Genomic DNA, 21,438 nt, shown 5'->3' with positions numbered 1-21,438 from the left:
TGTATAAGAAACAATATATAGCAATTAAACATCCAATTTTAAAAATACAATCAATCAAAGGCTTTCTTTCTATAGCTTCTTTGCCTCATCCTTCTCTGAAACTTAGAAACTCAAACTCAACAACTCTCCACTTGGATGTTCTATTTTTCCTTAGCATTTATGCACTTCTCTACTGTTTATTCTTTTTTTTCTCTTAAGTATGTTTGTCCCATCATAGATAGATAGACAGATAGATATAGATATACCACATATACATACATATATACATATATATCCTATAGGAGCCAAGTCTGTAATTTCAAGGATCTGTTTTATGCTCTCATCTTTCCCAATCATCTTCACTCAGTGATTTCATCAGCTTCCATGAATTTAATTACCACCTCTATATAGATGACCCCCCACTCAATATATCCAGTTTTAATCCTTCTCCTGAGCTCCCATCATGATTTGCCAACTGCCTCCTGAACATTTTCTTCTGGGTGACTTGGTATTTGAATTTCAGCATATTAAAAAAGAAATTCTTTATCTTCCTCTACCAAACCTCTGAACCCCTAAACTTCATATTTCCATTGAAATTATTACCCTCCTTTCAGCCATCCAGGTTCTCACTCTTATAATCATCTTGATTTTCCTCTCTCCCTCATTCCTCATATCGAATCATTCATCAAGTATTGTCAGTTCTACCTCCATAGCACAATTCACCTATGTTCTCTTCTCTCATTCGCATTAATAGCCTCTCTTCTAGGTTCTTAGAGTATTCTTATAATTTGTTTTCCTGCTTTGATACATTCCTTTCTTAAATTCATCCTTCACACACACACACACACACACACACACACACAATCTTGCCAAATTATAGGAATGAATAAATTATACTCCTGCTCAAGAATTTTCAGTTGCTCCCTATTGTCCCTGGGAAAATTTATGAACTCCTGAACCTGGCATATAAAAACTTTCAGAGTTCTGGCTCTAGGATATTTTCCTAAATATATCCCATTTTCCCCACCACAAATTTCAGAATTTAGTTAAACAAGTCTACTTGCAGTTCTTCAAACTTGGTATTCCATCCCCCACCTCTGTGCTTTTTATTAGCTATTGCTCATACTTGGAATGCATTCCCTCCTCCCCTGCACTTCTAAGAACAATTTGCACCTTTCAAAGTGCAGAAGAGGTTTCATCTCATATCAGCAGTCTTATTTTTAATCTCTTAGAGGTTAGTGATCTTTCTCTCTCCTCAAATGATCTTTCATCTATTTTTTGTACACATGTTTAACCCTTGCACCTATCACAAGAGTGATTTTATCTCAACTACTTATATTTGTCAAAAAGCAAAAAATTATTTTAAAGAATAAAAAATTTAAATTTTAAAAATTATTTTAAAATAATTTTAGTAATAGGTGCCATTCTAATGTAATAGTTACTTTTGTTTAAAGATCTTTCTTTTTATTTTAGTGGGAAGAAAATTTATTTTACTCCTCCCTTAATTTTTCAACATTTTACTTAATCTACTGCATCATCAATCTTTTGATTTTTCTTCTTTTTTTTAGACTCTATACAATCTTTGATAACTTCCAGATTGCCTTTAATATTCTGAATCCACAGTAGATCAAAAACCAACCACAGTTAGGAGAAAAGACAGTGGGGGTGGAAAACATCAGAAGGAAAAGGAATGGGAATGATTGGTAGAGGTCACAGAAGATGGAGGGACAGGAAATAAAGCTTCTTTTTCATAAATTGCATCTATTCCTGCTTCCCAGGATTCTTTGGTATGATTTTTTCAAAACTTCTTGTGATGCCCTCATACTCTATTATTCATGCACCACAATTTACTTAATCATTTCCCAAATGATATCCACCGGCTCAGTTTCTAATTCTTTTCTTCCCTCCCTTGTATCATCTTCTCTCTCAACTTCTCAACTTCCTACCATGTCTGTGTCCCTACTGCGAGTGACCGCTAAAAAGGTCATTGACAACAAAATAACCGAATCACTTAATAACCAATAAACTTTAAAGTAAACTTTAAAATTATTATCCTTTCTATATAATGCCAGCAATACCCACTAGGAAAATATTTTTAGAGCTTTAGTTCCCAATGCAATTAAATCTCAGGAAAAAAAATGTTATTCTGTTTAAGGAAAAAATACCCTAAGCTACATTGGGCAAATTACTTTTGTTGGTAAATACCTTACATGTTCTCATTTTTTTAGGTCTTTTATTTCCCTTACATTTTTCTTTTCATTCTCAGGCATTTGTTTCAGTTTTCATATTTTGCTTCATTTCTTTTACCCATTCTTGGAGGCCTTGTACTCAAACTTGCTTTTTCTGAGTTGTAATTTTACTTGCAGAGTTATTCTCCTAGATTTATTTACTTCTGGTATCCCTTAAATAGTAGTATTGCTTCATTATTTTGTAGGATTTATTTTTTCTTTTGTTTTTCCATTTAGTCAAGTTTTTAGCCTTATGGCATTTTTGGTTTGGGACCTTTCTGTCTTGTGCCATTTATCAGTCTGTGGCAGCCACTACACCATCTAATTCATCATAGACTTGGGAGCTAGGGACCTAGGGAAGGGGTGCAAGAATGTCGTACATTACATTGTCATGAATTATATTCATTCATTTTGGTATGTATGTATGTATGCATGCGTGCATGCATATATGCACACATATATAATATATATGCATATATACACACATGGCATCTCCATTATACTGATTTTAAAGTCTCTACTGCATTAAGGATTGGCTGTGTCAATGTTGGAATTCCCTTCACCAAACCAGATTGCAAACCCCAGAAATGTTAGAGATTATTTTTGAAATTTTTGTGGCTGAAAAATTAATTACATAGTGTTCAACTCGGGAGTCATAAGGTCCTTTGACTTCAGGCTAGTCTTCTGATTACAAGCATAGAATCATGAACCAAGTATTAGGAACCTGGTAGACACTTTGCTACTCAGACATAACCTTTAATCCTGTAATAGCCTAAGGACAAATATGAAACAATAAAATATAAGAATAAGAATTTAGAGGAAGACTTACATAAGTTTAAATATATTTACAAATATTCTATTTTTAATTAATAAAATAATTTCTTTCCAAAAGTCATGTGTAAGTAAAGCAAAGCTTTGATTTCCTCAAAATCTTCTGAGACTTTGTTCAGTTAAATCTTTCTGAAGTAAAAGTAGAAAGCTAGGGTACACAGTAAAAAAGCACTGGAGTCAGGAAGACATTAGTTCAAATATGGCCTCAGACATTATAAGCAGTGTTATCTTGGGCAAGTCACTTAAATTCTGTCTGCTTCAGTCTCCTCAACTGCAATATAGGGATAATATAAGCACCTTCATCATCGAGTTCTTCTGAGGACCAAGTGAGATAAAATTTATAAAGTGCTTAACACAGTGTCTGGAAAAATAGATACTTAATAAATACTTGTTTCCTTCTCCTTCCACAAAAGTGTATTTATTATGGTAATATGAGCATACTTCAACAAAATAGATTGCATACAACTTGCAATTGAAACAAAATGAGTAAAATGTTTTTACTTTGAAATCTCAACTGTGGTTTGGTTTGTTCCATGTTTCCCCCCTCCCCCTATTAATTTCCTGCCTACAAACATGTATTGCACATTTTACTATACTAAAAAAGTGAAAACAATTTGCAATCCAAGTGGTTTTTCTTCTTAATACTTTTGAAGGACCAAGCCATTCCCTGTGGCGTTCTCTCAGGCCCAGCTGTGTGGGTCTAAAATCTCTTGGCTAGTAATTAGATATTTATCAGATTGTGACTGAAAAGGGATGAGACAGTTTATCTGACACAATTATCTTTGAAAATTGAATCCCTCTTTTTCTGGTCCTGCTGAGGGCATTGAAAGGAACTGTGAATGTTTTAAAGCTAAGTGCCTTTGAAAAACCCTTGTCTTTTCCAGAAAGTGTTCAACAGAAGAGCCAAAATACAGTCATAGTGGTTTTTTTTTCTCTTTTAAATATTACCTTTCATGCATGGCCTTTAGTATGTTAATCTTTTTACAATAAACCTTTGTCTACACATTTCTTTTTATTAAAATTGATTTATATCTACCTTTCCTTATTTCATTATTATGGTTCTGAATATGCCATCATTCATAGTTTTTCTAACAATCTAAGAATAGTCTGGTTTTTGGTTTTACTTTTTACTCTTTTCATAGTTTAATCAAGGCAGTCAAAGGTATTTGCCAAGGATGTAAGAAATATCATGGTATGCTCTACATGAGGACATTTCCAGAATTTTTTTCTCCTTTTTTATGGAATTTTCAAATATCACCTCAGTGGTCTATATATTGCATACATGCAGTATTTAAATTGTCATTGTGCCTTATATATGAAAAACTAGCAAGTAGGGAATATTTTAATAAGTATATAACATAGATTCCAAAGAAATCCAGTACAATTTGTCTAAATTTAAGTATCATAGTCATTTAAATTGAGACTGTGAATCAACTTGCAGTTGGTTTGAGTTCATCTCATATTTTTATACATTTCCTTATGTCAGAGGGTCTTAAACTAGAGTCCATATCCTTTTCTTAAAAATTACTGAAAGTTCTATTTCAATATAATTGGTCTCCTTTGTAGTCATACATATTTTATTTTATACATTGAAATATTATTCTGAGAAGGGGTTCACAAGTTTCACCAAATAGTCAAAAGAGTTATGATACACAAAATGTTAAGAACCTCCACCTATAAAATTTTGAATTGTGATTTTTAAAAATATTTCTTTAAATAAAATCAATCAAATCATCATTGAGCATCTATGGTACATACTTGAACAGGAAAAATTTCAGATAAATCCCAGAACCTGGTCTTAAGGAGTTTATATTCTAGTAGAAGACATTAATGAGTAAGCAGACAACTACTACATAAGTGCCTTTTTCTTTCATATTAAATGATTCCCTGAATTTATGCAGTTAAATTGTTTCATATGAAAGAAAATTGCCATTGGGTGATTCATCAAGAGATACTAGGCCTCAAAAGCCATCTGGTCCAATGTCCTATTCCTATTGAGGACTTCTTAGAGTCCTTTGAGGTTAAATGACTTGCTCAGGGCATACATTAGAGAGAGGAATTGTAGCTAGGTCCTCTGACTTAAGAATGAGTGCTTTTTACACTATATCACAGTAAAATCTCTTTGTAGATCTGGATAAATGCATAGACATGAAAATATAGCTTTTTGATAAGCTCTGGTAATCACTAACCACCATAATTTCTCTCTTTCAATCTCATCCCTGAGCAATTCATTATAATGTCCATAGGCAAACAAGCACTGTGAGTAGCATTCGGAACCTCATATTTTTTTTTTTCTGAAATGAAGCATATAAGCACACTGTCAGTATCAGGAAAATGCTTAAACATTTTTTTCTATTTCTCTTTTCTGTTATTAAAACCATGCCAAAAATATAAAAGTAGCAATGGTTCTTTAAATATGCATTTGAATACTAGTGAAGCAGTTGTATAGACTTAAGTAAGATTTGTAAAACTTGTCATCTGTTTGTTGCAGCTCTAACTTGTAAATAGATTAAATTGATGCCTTGGTTGCCCAAGTGAAAATAATAATAATGGCAATAATAATAACAATAATAATTATGATGATAATAGCTAACATTTATATAGGGCTTACTATGTGATGGATGCCATGCTAAGCATTTTAAAAATATTGACTCATTCAACCTTACTCTCATTGGACTTGGCTTAAGGAGGGAATAACATACACACTCAGTTGGGTGTCTTACCCTTCAGGAAAGTGGGGGCAAAGGGGATGAGAGGGAGGGATGGTAGTAGGGGGTGATAATTGGGGGAGGGAACAGTCAGAAGAAAACCCTTTTGAAAAAGGACAGGGCCAATGGAGAAAATAGAATAAATAGGGAAGGGGGGTATAGGATGGAGGGAAATATAGTCAGTCTTTCACCAAATGACTACTATGGAAATGTTTTACATAACTACCCATGTATAATCTATATTGAATTGCTTATCTTCCCAGTGTGGGTAGGTAAGGAGGGAAGAAGGGAGAGAATCTGGAATTCAAAGTTTTTTAAAAATGCTAAAAAATTGTTTTTACATGCAACTGGGAAATAAGACATACAGGCAATGGGGTATAGAAATCCATTTTACCCTTCAAGAAAGTAAGGGGGAAGGGAGTAAGAGGAGTGATAGGGGGCTATATATAAGCGGGCAGACTCGGGGAAGGAGCAATCAGTATGCTTGCCTTTTGGGGGTACGGGGTCGGGGAGAGATGGGGAGAAAATTTGGAACTCAAAATCTTGTGGAAATGAATGTTGAAAACTTCTTATCCAAGGCAAGGCTTATTTTTTAAAGCAGGCAGTGTATTAAGGATTTTTTCAGGTATAGATAACTTGAAAAATGATGCTGTTCAGGTAAAATATGTCTTCTAGTGGACTCATTTTAAGGTGAGATTACAAGACATAGTGTGTCCTGCTAATTTTCATCAGAATGATGAAATGAGCAAAATGATTGAAGGTCAAGTGAGTGTAAGATCCATTTGGCTCAACTTGCTTTCATATTACATTTTGAAAATTGGTTTCATTATGTCTTAGAGTACATATGACATTGGTCTACTTTTGCAGTGAACATCTTTTTGCACTTGCAATTCATCATGGGAGTGGGGAGAGTGTGCAATCTGATTTAAATGGTGTTTATTTTACCTATATATTCCCTCTCTCCCAAAAAATCTAGTTTTGGACAAGAAATGCTTTATTTCCATTATATTAAATAATTACTTCATTTCTATATATTATGCTATGATTTCCCTTGTCGCAAATCTGACAAAAGTTGTGGACAAAGCAACCCTATAATTAAAGGGAAAACAAGTCAGGAATCCTTCTTTGAGAGTCATCTTTCTATACCTTTTCTACTACCTGAATAATACTAATGAATAGCACTATGTTTAGCTTGAAAAATTGATTTGCTACATTACACTGCTATGCTTCTTTTCCCCCTAAGGACTTGGGTGGTTTAATTTGCCATTGATTCTCTAATGATCATAGCTGCATTTGAGGAACTAGTGTTTATCTTCATCATGTTCTTCAGATAGATAACACATTATGTTTATTTTTTAAACACAACTACTACTCCATCATTTTGATTATATAGTCTAGCCAGTGGCTGACAACTATCATACTGTAACATTGATTTTGTATTTGAGTCATGAAAAGCTTATATGACTTCTGTCATTTTAGCAATAAGAAATTTAGTTATTAAGGCAGGCCTCCGTAACATATAATAGCTGCTACATCCTGCTGGAAGTGGGTGATTAATCCTTTTTTTTTAGTTTTGTGTTAAAATAATAAAAGATCTATCTTCAGTATGTACATCATAAATGAATGTATCTATTCAGCTGTCATTCAACTGTCCTTCTTGGAAGAATAAAATCTAGATTTAGGGCTGAAAGATCATCTGTTCCAACCCCCTTATTTTATAGATGAGCTGGGTCTCAGAAAAAATAAATTGACTACCCTGAGGGGACACAGTAAGTCATAGAGTTGGAATTCAAAGCCAGGTTTATTCCAAATCTATGCCCTTTCCAACACATCATTCAGACTAATCCTACCATTTTGAATTCTGTGTTTGCAGTGATCAAAGCTAGAGGCTTTCTTTTTTTGTGTGATCATGGAGGAACAATAGGAAAAGAAGAATATATTTATTGGTCATCCTGCTAATAAATAATAATAAACATATAACTCCTAGTGTTTCATAGGATTCATAAGATTTAGAAATGAAAGAGACCTTACAGATCACTATATCCATGCACTCTTATTGGTATTGGGCTCACGTTTATTTCTGTTTGAGGTATTCAGGAGGACCAGCACCTCTTGTATGAGAGCTTGCTGAGTCCTTTTCAGGGCTGCTTGTCCATTTTTGGTGTCCACCTGATTCACCCAACTCTTACTTGTGGCTCCAAGAAGCTGTAGCATGTGCAGCAGTCCAACCCTAGCAAACTATGTCAACAGACAGGCTAAACAAGGTTGAGGGTAGCCAACAGACCTCAAAGCTATGAGTGAATTAGGGGGATGTCTACCCCATGTATGTGAAGACTTTTGCTTGTGGAATGGGACAATGGGAACAATTTGTTCTATAATGTCTATGAGGGTAGATGAAGTAGGCATCGTGGAGGGCTTAGAGTCTCATGAGACAAGATGCCAAGGTCTTCCACTGCATCCAGTCATATTGACTTTTGTCTTGCCACTAGGCTTTGATGATTCTGGAAAAGAGAGTGAGTCTGATAACTTTGTGCAACCCTAAATCCAATACATGCATGAGTCAACACATCATCTGGTAATGGCATAGGTCCTCTTCAAAAATGAAGGATCATCATCATCAACAATAATAACAATAACATTTCAATCCATCCCATTCCATTACTGTAAGGTCAAATGAACTGATGAATGCATACATCCATGAAAGAGCAAAATAAATAAGCATTCAATTTAGTTTCATAATAATGATATAATATATAATAATAACATCATTGCATAGGATCTCAGAGTTAGAAGGAATGCCATAGATCATTCAGGCCATTCCAAAAGTGAATAACTTTGACTACCTTTTTATTGAGTGGCTATTCAGTTTTGAAGATCTCCCCTCAGAAAAGTGAGTCTCCTGAAGTAAGCTTTTCACTTTTAGATAACTTTAATTATTGTGATTTGTTTCTTCATATTGAGTAAAACTCTGTCTCTCTCTGGGTTCCAATGATGTATCAAAGTACAACTTCACAATGTTGTAACATAACAACTTATCACTAAAGTGGCCACATAATTTTCACCAAAGTGAAAAGTTTTAAGCAAAAGATATTTATATGTTTTTGTGCAGTTGTGTCCAACTCTTTGTGACCCCATGACTTTTTCTATGGGTTTTCTTGGCAAAGATAAGAGAGTGGTTTGTCATTTTCTTCTCCATTGTGTCCCTCATTTTACTAATGAGGAACTGAGGCAAATAAGAGTTAAGTGTCTTGCACAGGGTCACACAGCTAAGTGTCTTGAGTTAGAATTTGAACTTAGATCTTCCTGACTCCAGGACAGGTACCCTATCCACTGTATCACCTAGCTACCTCAGAGTAAAGTACAAAGTATCAGATCCCTTTTTTTCTTTTTTGATAGCCTTAAAAAAAATATCAGTTTCTGTTTCACCCCTCCCAAGTTATTTTGTTTTATAAATAAATATCTCAATTCCTTTAGTGTATTTTGCATGTCGGATTACCACATCTTACTGGGGACTTATATTGAGCTTGTAGTGTACTAAAAATCCTCAAAATTCTTCATATAAACTATAATATAAACTCTCCTCTCTGTTTCTTGTACTGGTTAATTTTTGGACACTTGTGTAATGCTTTACATTTATTCCTTTTAAATTTTAGCTTTTTAGATGTGGTCTATTGTTTCAGCCTGTTCAATCATTCAGGAAAGCATTCAAGAATTATATGATAAAAGTTGCCAAAATGTTTATCATCCCTAACCCAGTCTTCCTACTAATGAACATGTATCTAAAGGACATCAAAGCAGAAAAGTCTCACATACCAAATTTTCACCACAGCACTGGTTTTGTTTTTGTTTTTTGTGGTGATAGGGGAATAGAGTGATGAGAAGAAAATCTAGAAACAAAGTGAGAGACAATCCATTGGAGAACAGCTGAACAAGCTGTGGTATGTTAATGGAATCTTAATTGAACTATAAAATTACCATATCATAGGACATATGTGTTGATACAAAGAAAGTAGAACCAAGAGGAAAAAAATACAATTTAATACAATAAGTATTTACCAAGTTATGTGGTTTGGGGTACTGGGAGCCCCAAAATGTAAGGGCACAGAGTGAGTCTGCCTGGAAAGAATTCAAGCACTCAAGCCTTCTTTCAGTCAAGAAACAAGCAGGTGAAATTCATGTGCCAATAACTGTGGTAGGTGCTGATACTGCAAAGGCAAAACCAAAACAGTCCTTACTCTCAAGGAACTTACATTCTACTGTGACTCAAAGCCTATAACAAAGTAAACAAAAATACTATAAATGGACAAGTGAACTTGGATGTCAGTTAATCTTGTGCAGGAGGATGTAATGAAATATACCTCCCTTTTCTTTTTTTTTCTTTTACTAGGGAGGAGAGGTAGTGGAGACTGTCATATGGTGCTTCAGATACTGCTGGTTACTTAGGCCTACAGATGTGTAGGTATGTTTTATTTAATGGTTGCTGGTTTTAGATTGAAAGGAGGAGAGATTTTGGGGGCAATTATTGGGGTGAGGGGGGCAGAGAAAGCCATGAATAATACTTTTTTTTAATTAGGCAGAGGAAAACACAGTGGTATTTAAATTCTATAATTTCAAGTGTCCCGATTTAGCTCACCACCACTAAAGCCAAGCACAAGCAGCTTTCCAAAGGATCGCTGCTGTGAACAACTTTAAAGTTCTGACCACATAGTATAGAGAACTCTCAGTAAACTAAAGCAAAACATTCACAGAAACCAAAGTACTGCATTCCCAATGGGATAACATAACAACTTATCACTAAAGTGGCCACATAGTATTAAACAAAATATCATTCAGTGAGTCCTTAACTCAATCATCCTTAAGGAGCAGGACACAAAGTACAAAGGTCAAAGTTCTCCACCCCTAGGTCACATTGTCTTAATCTCTCAGTCAAAAAGTCATCTTTCTTCTTGACTGGAGATCTGTTTCCTATTATCCTTAATTCAATCATCCTTAAGAGGTACAAGGTACAGAGTACAAAGATCTCCCACTCCTAGGCCACAGTAAATTATAATCTTGTCAGTCAGCACTAAGTACTCATGGAAAGGTCTTTTAATCTTGACTCAAGGCTGGCTCCCAAATTCTATGGTTCCTCTTCCATGGGTTCAGCTCCTGCCTGAATCTACCCAACTGTCACCTGGATTCAAAGGTAGGCAGGTCTCAGTTCCTGATCCAATTCCCATTCCACACTGAAGCTCACATTGTCCAGTCCACCTCAAGTCCTTCACAGTTTCTTTTTCTGGGAAGATAAAACTTAACAGAGCCAAAACAACATTCATATACATTGCTGGCACCATTATCAATTCATTTTCAGTCTGTGAAATCAACACAGACCCACAAGCAAAGTCTGAGAACTTAACACAAACAGTCAGTATAGTCCTAGGTCCTCTGAAACCCTCCTCCAGAACTTCTGTAAATAGAAAACAAGAAATCTTCTTTCGGGGCTTCCAGTAAGGTCTCAGGGCTTCTCTACAAAGTATTAAAAATACAAATCAACACAGACAGAACAGAAAAACAGAGTTCAGGGATACCACAAGTTTTTTTCCTTCTCAACTCTGATACCACAACTGTTCCCTTCTCAGTTCTGCTCTCTCCCAGCTTGTGTGCAGCTTTTATCTGGTCATTAGCTCCTCCCTGTTCCACACACCTGTTATGTCCTTGTTACTGTCTTTGGCAAGTCCTTCCCACTGTGGGTTTCACAAGTTCTGTTTCTTAACAGAGTTGACATAATCATGGGCAAGACTCAAAAGAAACTTGAACTGAAACAAGGTACTAAATAATTAAATAGCTGAAACAATTGCTTGCCATTACACTTATACTGATGTCTTCCTCTTAAGCTTTCTAAATTATTGTCATAGCAAATAAAACAAAATTTCCTTTCCACAATATTTTTCTGTAATCCTTTTATAAAAATGTTTCTAAAATCTCTGAATTTTCAGGAATTCACATTAATTCTACACTACTAATTGAAAAAATTCTTTTTCTTCAGGATTTATGATCATGCAAATTAAACAATAAAAGGCTAAACTAAAGTTTATTTTAGCCTTAATCTAGAAGGAAAAGGTTAGCTAAGTAGATGAGTTGAATAAATGACTAGAGGATATGTCTAACCTACTTAAGAGAACAAATTATTATAAAGCAGTTTAGCACTTAAATGGTGCCTTAATCACCCTCTATTTATATGCAAACAATGTGCTAATTTCATCTGGCCTTATCCAGTCATCTAAATAGATCTGGCAAGATCTTTACTTGGCATTTCTTTCTTAAACATTTGCTTTTGCTATTGCATTTATTTAAAAAAAAAACCTGCCTTTTAAAAAAATTATTCCAAAAATTCAAACTTTTTAGATATTAACTAGAATTAAAAGTTTTATTACAGGGGCAGCTAGGTGTCGCAGTGAATGGATCACTGGCCCTGAAGTCAGAAGGACCTGAGTTCAAATTCGGCCTCAGACACTTAACACAAAAACTAGCCATGTGACCTTGGGCAAGTCACTTAACCCCAATTGCCCTCCAAAAATCAAACAAACAAACAAAAGTTTTATTACACTTAGCTATAAAAAATGTGTGCATCTATCAACCAAAGTAGCAACAGCAATGGTCTTTAATCAAGGCAAGAGAATTTCAATTTGGGATATCATGTAGCAAAAAGAAATAGCATGCCAGGGAGGGACAGAAGAGGCCTGGTTTAAATATATAATACATAGACAGTTTAAGGTATGGTATTTAAATATATAGTACAATATTTCATTGTTACCAGAAAATTAAGTCTCCTCTCCCTCTCTTCCTTCTAGACATTTAGCCATAAAATTTTGTCAATTTGATGACTTCTCATCCTCAACTCAAGTTATTGTTAACCTAAAAGTTTGGTTAAAGGAGACAAACAGGCTAGGTGATATACATTTATATCATTTATTCCCTTAAAGCTAGCAGATTTGTGCTGCACAGAGCCAGAACCTAAGTTCTGACTGCCTGAACAAAACAATGAGAAAGCTAAAATACATTTTAGAACCATCCCAATTCAGAGTGACTGTGTCACTCAAATTTGTGATCTCCATAAATGTTTAATCATTGTATGAGAAAGAAATTTTCTTAATTGGATAGGTGGTAAATACAATAAAATAAGAGACCTAGCAAAGTGTCAGTTGAAATTATTACTCAGGATATCTGTGTTTTCTTTATCATTAACATGCCATAACATAGTATATGTCCAAAAAAATATTAAGATAAGAAAAAGTCTCAGTACTCAAATTAGTGCCTCGGATTAAGGGTGTCATCAATGGCCATTAAGTCAGCCTCCTTTGGCTTTGTTGACATAGGAAGAGGTATTCTCTGGGTTTACTCAGAGAACAAAGAAGCTCTTAGGTCCAAGCTCTGCTGATGGTTGATTAGTTCAGGCCCTGGCCTTATTGAGGTTATTAAATTGATATTAAATGATTATCATTATATGACCTGTTGAATACTAGCTTTAAAATTGGAAGGAATCCTAGATAACATAATTTTACATAGGAACCGACCTAGAGAGAAGAAATTACTAATTCCCAAGGTCACAGAGTTCTAATGTCTCATAAAAGAGTATTGTGTAGTGCAAAGAGTAGTGGATTTGGCATCAAAGTACCTCAGTTCAAATCCTGCCTTGGGCAAGCTGCTTCTCTCTGTACCTCAATTTCATTACCCATAAAATGAGGAGCTTTGACTAGATGAACTCTAACGTGTCTTTTCCAGCTGTCGATCTTCAATCTTATGGAGAAGTGAACCCGAGTTGTCAAAGAACACAAGTTCTGACAACTACCAAGACGGAAAGCATTTAAATATAGGTCCAGTAATAGATTTGTGTTTCTGTTTAAGGAATTAGAGAGGCCCTTCTCTAGAAGGTAGACCAGCAGATGATGACTCATTGATAATGATGGGGTACCTGGGGTCCAAATCAATTTGTAATAACATCAGTCTGTAAAACTAATTTGTAAAACCAGTCTGTAAAATCACGTTTCCCTTTCCCAGCCTCAAACTCTGCTCCTTCTCCCCATCCGAACTCTGCCTAGGCAACAACTTGTGACTCCTTTGTCCTTGCTTAATCTCCTCACGTCTCTTCCAGTCTGACCCAAATCTCATCTCCAAGTTAAACTCCTCAAACTGTAATCTATGCACTGAAGTTACAAGTTCCTCTCAGTCAGCCCTAACTTTCATATATGCACTAAAGTCACAAGTTAGCCTTGGTTCCCTTATATCCATCTTGTTGGCCCTGACAATGGCAGCCCTACCCTTTAAAAGTAAAAGCCTGTGCCCCCTTTCACTTGCAAAAAGTCCCCTAAGGACTCTTGCCTGCTTCTATAAAATCATAAAAATAAACTTTTACAACTCTCACTCCAATTAAGCCTGAGACTATTGAATTCTTTCCAGACACTATTGCAGGTTTTCTGGTCTTAGATTAGATCAGAGTTCCTGCTGAACCTAATAGCCCACCCTCTTCAATAAGGTCTACTGAGATGGTTATAAAATATATGTACTCATTTTTTTTGTTTTTTTGCTTTTTGGAGGGCAACTGGGGTTAAGTGACTTGCCCAAGGTCACATAGCTAGTTTTTGTGTTAAGTGTCTGAGGTCAGATTTGAACTCAGGTCCTCCTGAACTCAGGATGGTTCTCTATTCACTGTGCCACCTAGCCACCCCCAAATATATGTACTCTTGAAATGCATTAAACATTAAATTTCTTATGCCTCCTGTATTTATCTCATACTTCTTCCCACTGTTCCCACCTACTGTAGTTTAGGCTCTGGTCCATTTCATGCCTGAACTTCTTTTATGTACCTATTACTAGTTTCATCCAGTTCATCTACACACCCACTTTCAGATTAATATTCCTAAAATCCTTCTTTGCCTGTCACTTTATTGCCCTAAAACTTTAAATGATTCCTCATTGTCTATAAGATTCAGTGCAAATTTCTATTATTCAATACTGTGGAGTCACCTACTTCCCTAAATAAATCCCCCACAGTTAACTAACTGGTTATCTCTTCAAATTTCTGCTTTTACATTTTTTTTATCCCTGCTCTGAACAGTCCTTCTTCTATTCTCTCCTTTAAATCCAAACATTTCTCAACTCCAATCTCATATCTTCCACAAATCTTTCCCTGATGACTTCAGCCTTTAGACATCATTTGTTTTGAAATCCTGATTATTGTTGTTCAGTCTTTTCTTAATTCATCCAATTCTTAATGACCCCATCTGGTGTTTTCTTGGCAAAGATACTGGAGTGATGTATCTTTCCCTTCTTCAACTCACTTTACATAGGAGGAAACTGAAGCAAACAGGGTTAAACTTGCCCAGGGTCACACAGTCCCTGAGTATCTGAGGCCAGACTTGAACTCAGGAAAATGAGTCTTCCTGACTTCAGGTCCAGGGTTCTTTCTGCCATGCTACATAACCACCCTTGAATTCGTGTAGCACTTATTTATCACTTGCAACACCAAATTGATACTCAGTTATGTTACTTAGTATTATTTTGCTTTTTATGTATATGCCCTGTGTGGTCAAATGAACTATAAGAATTTTGAGGGTAGGAAGAGTGTTTTATGATTTTTTTTCTCTACAGGAGAATTGTAGAGAAATTATATTCTATGTATAGTAATCACTCCATGAATGTTTTCTGAGCGGTGGTTGGTGTTGATGATGATGACAATGATTACTTGGTGAGGTGCTTTGACTCACAGGTGATGATTATAATATACTAGAGAAGAATGATAAGAGGCACCTGCCTCTCCTGGTGTCCCATCCGCTAACACTGTGCTACATGAAGCACCTATTTAATAATGCTAATATGTTGTCATTACAGATTCAAAACCAAACGTCTTCCTTAATATTTCATTTTAATTTTAAATTTCCTTTAATCCCACTAATCTCAAGTGAGAAGATAGAGGTGGGAACGTTTGTTAATGTGTCAAAATAATCTTTTAAATTATCATCTAATTAATAAGCAATGATTTCTATTTGGTTTTGACTATAATGAAAGATTAATCCTTTATTGAGATTTGTAACCACTTCCCACTTACTCTACTTTATAATTCTTGATATTAGGATGATGGATTTCTAACTATTCAATAAAAAAATATACATTTTCCTAATTTACCTCCCCTCTTTCCAAAATGTTATTTTAAATTTACATTTTCCATGTTTCATAATCAGTTGTCATTTAAAAATTTTTATATTAAAAATATTTGGTTTTGTTAGGGTATGAATGGTTTATTATATATAATTAATTATTATTATATATAATATACAATTAATTATTATTATATATAATATGATATACAATTAATTATTATATATGATTAACAAATCTGGAATTTTGAAAGAGTGAAACTTGAATATGTGCCATGAAAAGCAATATATGTCTTCAAATTTTAAGACTTTTTTAAAAATTCCCTTTCTGGAAGGCCTAAATCACAGTGTAGTACCATAGGTATGTAGAACTGTTCACTCCTATAATCCCTAAAATACACAAAATGAGACTGGTAGATCTCTGAGCTTCATTGTACTAAGCCAAGCACATTTGCACACTAAGTCTGGCACCAATATGATTAGTCCCTGAGAAAGGAGAGCCACAAGGTAAGGAGCAAACCACTGCAGGTGCTAAACAAGCAGGGCAAATGCTCCTGTGCCATTGAGCAGTAGAACTGATCCATGAGCTTGGGAGAGATAATGAGATCAAGTCTCAAAAACAAACAATAAAAAAGACATCTATAGCCCAATGTTCCTAGGGGAATTCTTGAGTGAAATTGTGTGGGGCACTGGGACCCCCAAAATCCCCTACCCAGGAAAATTAAAAGGCAGAGGTATCTTGAGGAAGGAACAGGAAGTTTATTCAGTTCTCCAGAGAAGAGGGTGTCCCTTCCACCAGTATGAACCAGCAGAATGGGGCATATTACAAAAGACAGAATAAGAATTTATACCCTAATGCGGTCAAGCTGTCTTTCGCCATCCCCTCTGCTGTCCCTTCACCCATTGACTTGGAGGCGGGCTTTCAGTCTTTGTCAAAAAATCTAACCCAATGGTGGATAACAAAGAACCCCACCACTATCTCCTATTGGCTGGGAGGCAGGACAGGGAGGCAAGGTATTTTTCATGTCCTTATTTGGCAAACACCAGCTAGGGCAGAGGTCAAAAACACCTAAAGGGCCTAATGCTAATAAGGGTGTGACAAACAAAGGTGGAGGTTGAAAGACTCCTGAATATGCCTAATGCTGATGTGGCAGTAGTAAAGGAGGAGGAAGGAAGGGGGCAGCCAAAACTCCAGCTTGCTCCCACATAAGAAAACTTATTGGCTGAGAAGTTTCATTTTTTCCATTCAGAATCCAGGATTTTGAGAAAGTCCTTTCCTTTTAATACCTCCCCCTCTGCCACTTACATTCCAAATTAACCCAGGGCATGGAAAACTCAGAGCTAAAGTTTGGGTCTTGTGTTATTGAGATGAATAAAAATCCTGAGACAGAGAATTTCTAGGTAATTAGTAATTAATGTATTAATTAGGCTAGCAAATAATCAATAAATTGATAGTGGTAACCAAAGACAAAAGGTCATGGAGATCATGAAATGTTTAAATATCTTTGGAAAAATGGGTGCCCCTGACAAGCAGAGATCATCCCTTATGGGTGAATGAGGGGAAGGATATATTAATGAAGAGATGGGACAAAAGTCTTCAGATCCTCCTGCTAAGAACTTAACTTGATCATAAGACTCAGCCTTTAGTATTCCAGACAAAAGAATCCATCTTCACCCAGACCAGTAAAATTGAACAATAATGAGGAAGTTTCAAGATATTGAGCCTAATGCTTTTTAAGGCTGAAATTCACCTAGATTAGATTTTCCTTACACTTTAATTAGAAATAATCTCTCCCAGTTGGGTGGGGTCTGAGACTGAGGAGAGATTTCATCAATCCCATGCTATACAGGCTGGCTGACTTACAATGTCTGGATCTTTTTTTTTTTATTACAAAAACCAATATATAATAAAAGAAAAGAAAAAGAAACATTATAAATTTAAATATTGAAACAAATGCAAAGAAGAAAAAAACACACAGCACTAAGTAAGAGAAAATCCAAAACACATAGCAATAAATTTCCATTTCAAGAAAATCTATATAATAAATACTATGTGTTGTGTTGAGAGCTGTTCTGTCTTTTCTTTGCTTCCTTACTAGTTTTCTTTTGTTTTCTGCTCTGCACTTTTTACTTTTTTTTCCCACTTCCCTTCACAAAGGCTACAGTTAAGTGTGGATACACACACACACACACACACACACACACACAAACATACATACATACATAGACATATACTTTCCCTAATAAATCTTACTTCTGATCTTTGTTTTTATGTTTATGCATCTCTTATTTCCTAACCTTCCTAATGACTCAACTTTACTCCCACAAGTTACCTTGCTTTCCTATTACTTAATTTACACCCCCTCCAAGAATCCCTCCTCTATCATTCCATTCCCAAAAATCTAAACAACCTTCTACGCCCTGCCCTATGCCATATTCACTCATCTTCCCCACTATAGATCCCTCTCATCCTCTCCCTCTGCCTATCCCCTTAGCATTTAATTTCTTTCTGAATTTAGAAGACTTTTATACACTTCTAGTTATATGTGTATTGTTCCCTCTTGAACCTGTTCCTGATAAAAGTAGGTTTCCAAAATTAACAGCCCTCCTCCCCCATCTTGTCGGCTCTTCTTCTCATACCACATTTGTATAAAATAATTACTCTTTTAGCTGTTCCTAAATGGCTTTACTTTTTTAAAGTCATTTCATACTAAGGTCTAACCCAATCTTTCTTACAAACTACCCAATTACTAATAACAATCTTAGACATATATTTTATATACATAAAAGGTAAATGGTCTGTTCATCTTCAGTCCCTTGTATTTAGTCCTTGATATGTTCCTTATATTTCTCTTTGGCTTTTGCATGTCAAATCTTCTGTTAAGTTCAGGTTTATTGTTGTTTTTGATGGGGTGCAGGCCCTAGGAACACCCTTGAGCTTTCCTTGAAGCTTTGAGATACAGGCTTTGGGAACCCCCTTCAACTCGGATTGCATTGCCCCATTTGATGATGTATTTGCATTGAGGCCATAAGCCCCAGGGAAATATCAACAAGCCAGGTCCTGCCAAATGAATTCAATTCAAGTCTTCTCTCAGACAAAGAAAAGCAAAGTTTATTAAAAGTTCACTTGTATTGGATACAGAGCAAGTCACTAGAAAATTCTATGGCACTCTCACACCACAAGGAGAGAAGATATGTCTTATATACAGAAAGGTTGTAGGAGGAATCTAGGGGAGGTCTAGAGGACGAGTTTGGGGAGGGTCTTCAGGAGGAGTTAATGAGGTAAATGAGTAATTGAGGGTGGGAAGTTGCTGGAGGCTACCTGGAGCTGATAGACAATGGTGGCTAGGCCAGTTCAAGGGTGGGTTGATACTTTGATTGGCTCAAGAGTGGGAAGTAGATGGACAAGGAAGGCTAGGTTTGTAAAGGAGGTCTGGGCCCAGCCACAGTGTAAGGCTTATGTAGGCCTCATGCAAATGCATCATCAAATGAAATGATTCAATCAGAGTTCAAGGGGGTTCCCAGAGCCTTCACCTCAATGATTCAAGGAGAGCTCAGGGGGGTTCCTATGGCCTGCACCTCATCAATTTTGTGGATTTTTTTAATAAGTCCTGAAAATCTGATAGTTCATTCACTCAGAATTATGTTGAACTTTGCTGGGTATGATATTTCCAGCCAGAATTCCAATTCTTTTGTTCTTTGACAGTGTTCCAATAACTGGACTACCTGAAAGCTATGATTAAAAAAAAGAATCTTGATACAATAATACAAGAAATAATTAAAGAAAAGCAAGAGAGGAAAGTAGAAATAGATTAAAAAAAAATCCACTGATCACCACACCTGAAAGGGATTCTATGAGGAAAACCCATAGGAATATTGTAGTCATATTCCAAAACCCCTGGCTTACTGATAAAATATTACTAGCAACAAGAAAAAACAAGAAGGAAAAACCTGGGCATGACTACTTTGTTTCAGTTCCCTTATCTGTGTAAGGATCAAATGAGATAACATATATGAAGTACTTTGTAAAACATCAAGTACTGTATAAGCATTGGCTATTATTTTTTTTAAGAAAATAATAGAATTCTAAATTACCTGAAAAACATTTGGGGGAGGGGGGGCTATCCTACTAAAATGGGGTAAAATTTGATGGGAAGAATACTGGGGCTACTTGTTATTCAAATTTTTTTAAGGATCCATGAACTTTTCAGTTTGAATTATGTTATTGTGGTCTTTTAGTCACCACTGCTAGGTCTTATGTGAATCTAATTATGACACCATTGTATTTGTATATTTTTCTTGTTTCTAGTGACATTTTATCATTAAACTGGGGGTTTGGGATTTTGCATACAACAATCCTATGAATTTTCCTCATAGAATCTCTTTTCAGGTGATGATCAGTGGGGTTTTTTTCTATTTCTAGTTTTTCTTTAATAATATTTTTTCTTTAATTTCTTGTTTTTCTTTAATTATTTCTTGTATTATTGTAGCAAGAGTCTTCTTTTTTAATCATACCTTTCAGGTATTAAAAATTATTTTTTGTGGTTTCTCTTCTTTCTCTGTTCTCCAGATGAGTTGTTTTTCTTACGAGATATTTCACATTTTCTTCTATTTTTTCATTCTTTATATTTTTGTTTTATTATATCTTGATCATTTATATATTTATCATATATAATTGATCATATATAATTTTTTGATCATTTATAATTTCGCTGGCTTCTCCTTGCCCATTTCTAATTTTCAAAGAGTCATTTTCTTCCTCAAAATTCTGGATTTCCTTTTCTAATTGCTTGACTTTCTTTTCATAGTCTTCTTGTATTGTCCTTTTTTTTAGTTTATCTTTGATCTTTCTCATTTTATTTTTTAGTCTTTTTTAAAGTTCTTCTATGAATTCTTTTTGAGCAGGAGACCATTTGACATTACTCTTTGGGGTAGAAGAGGATTTCTTTGCTTCAGTATCGTCCTCTGAAGATCAACCATGGTTTTCTCTATTCTCATAGTAACTCTCTATGACTGCTTTGTCTTTGCCTATGCATTTTTTAATTTGTAGTAGCTCAGTTTATATAATCCCATCTAGCTCTGGGAGATGGGGGATGGTTCCTCTGGCCTCAGATCCTCCTTCAGCTCTCCTCACTAGCTTGAAACTAAATCGAAGGCCTCCAACTTCAGTAAGTGCCCATAGCCAGTTGACATCCCACTGCCTCTGCACTCACTGGGCATGTGCTGGTTCCTTCTTGCCTTGTCCATCCTCCACAGCACAGCTTGGTCTGGTGTTGTTTGCAGAGATTCCCTTGATCTTGCCCAGCTCAGATATCCAACATACCTCACTGTCCTGGGGGTAAGACTTCCTATGGCTGGGACAACCTCCCAACCCAACTAACAGTTGGGGTTTACTACTTGTGTTTTAAATGGACCTAGGACCTAGCCTGGAGGCATTTACACTTCACGAAAATCAAACCTCTCCTGGGACTTTTCTTCAGATCTCCTCTAATTGTCCTAAGAGGACCCCTATTCTGCCCCTACTCATATTTATTTTTACTGCTCATATTTTTTACTGTT

At 35.6% G+C, this 21,438-nt stretch overlaps 1 protein-coding gene across 4 annotated transcripts in view; it reads left to right on the top strand.

The window, feature by feature from the left end:
- LOC138165581 (roundabout homolog 1-like) overlaps positions 1 to 21,438 on the top strand; it is a 957,778-nt gene that overhangs the window by 172,758 nt on the left and 763,582 nt on the right. For 2 of the 4 annotated variants that reach the window (XM_069093911.1, XM_069093912.1), the window contains exon 2: positions 10,134 to 10,205. The exons of the other annotated variants lie outside the window; for them this stretch is intronic. The gene's annotated coding sequence lies outside the window, so the exon portion shown is untranslated. The remainder of the gene's footprint in view (positions 1 to 10,133; positions 10,206 to 21,438) is intronic. 4 annotated transcript variants of the gene reach the window in all.

Source organism: Petaurus breviceps, unplaced genomic scaffold, assembly GCF_028583685.1.
Source record: "Petaurus breviceps papuanus isolate PSGF00001 unplaced genomic scaffold, PetGlider_PUasm1.0 213, whole genome shotgun sequence".
Lineage (NCBI taxonomy): Eukaryota > Metazoa > Chordata > Mammalia > Diprotodontia > Petauridae > Petaurus > Petaurus breviceps.
This window is presented reverse-complemented; position numbering and strand designations above follow the sequence as displayed.